The 1,111-nt window shown below is 36.8% G+C and overlaps 1 pseudogene; it reads left to right on the forward strand.

Annotated features, from left to right (window-relative positions):
• The first annotated feature begins 399 nt into the window (after positions 1–399).
• Positions 400–497, forward strand: LOC121034256 (uncharacterized; annotated as a pseudogene).
• The last annotated feature ends 614 nt before the right edge of the window (positions 498–1,111 follow it).

Genomic DNA, 1,111 nt, shown 5'->3' on the forward strand with positions numbered 1-1,111 from the left:
TTCAAGCCCCACATCAGGCTCTGTGCTGACAGCTCAGAGCCTGAAGCCTGCTTCGGATTCTGTGTCTCCCTCTCTCTCTGCCCCTCCCCTGCTCACACTCTGTCTCTCTCAAAAATAAATAAACGTTAAAAAATTTTTTTAAATAAAGGAAAAGTGACAGTTGCTTGGACTGGAGGGGTAACTATGATAACGTGGAGAAGTGGCCAGGTATTTTAGACAAAAAGAACAGGACTTACTGAAAGACTGGAAGTGGCTATGAGAAAAAATAGGAACGACAGTTGCCTCTCAGGATCTGGCTTAAGGAGAAGATCAGGAAAGAGAGATCATTCTAGAAGCTCTGGAAAGAGAGATCAAGAATTTAGTTTCTCAAAAGGGAACTAAAACACACTTGACCCATGCAACCTCTTGTAGTTTCTATATCAAAATTGGAATAATGCAAAGATTAGCATGACCCCTTCACATGGCTGGTTCATATTTGTGAAGTATTGCAAAAATTAAAAAAAAACTCACTTCTAAAAGGAAAAGTATTTGGGGTGCCTGGGTGGTTCAGTCAGTTAAGTGTCTTCCTTTGGCTCACATCATGATCTCACAGTTCATGGGTTCGAGCCCTGCATCGGGCTCTGTGCTGACAGCTCAGAGCCTGGAGCCTGCTTCAATTCTATGTCTCCTTCTCTTTCTGCCCCTCCCTCACTTGTGCTCTGTCTCTCTGTGTCTCTCAAAAATAAACAGTAAATATTAAAAATTAAAAATAAATAAATGGAAAAGTATAAAGAAAAAAACAAATTAAAATAAATTACATTACCAAGAAACATTAAAGGAGTAACATCAAGCATACTACTTTATACCCTAAACACAAATTAATTCAAGTCTCTTACGGAGAGACAAGATGTCAAATTTGGTTTAAAAAAAAAAAAAAACTGTTATGTACAACAAACATACTTAATGTGATAAACAGAGTTAGAAAATATAGGGATGATCAAAGAGATGCTAAGAAATTTGAATAAAGAATCAGGAGTGGCATATAATATTAGTCAAGATGAAATATAAGGATAAAAAAATAACTAGGACAGAGAGACAATATGTTATGATACAAGACATAATCATGTAGCAG

The sequence above is a fragment of the Herpailurus yagouaroundi genome, unplaced genomic scaffold, assembly GCF_014898765.1.
Source record: "Herpailurus yagouaroundi ecotype Mexico unplaced genomic scaffold, PumYag 159, whole genome shotgun sequence".
NCBI classification, from domain to species: Eukaryota; Metazoa; Chordata; class Mammalia; order Carnivora; family Felidae; genus Herpailurus; species Herpailurus yagouaroundi.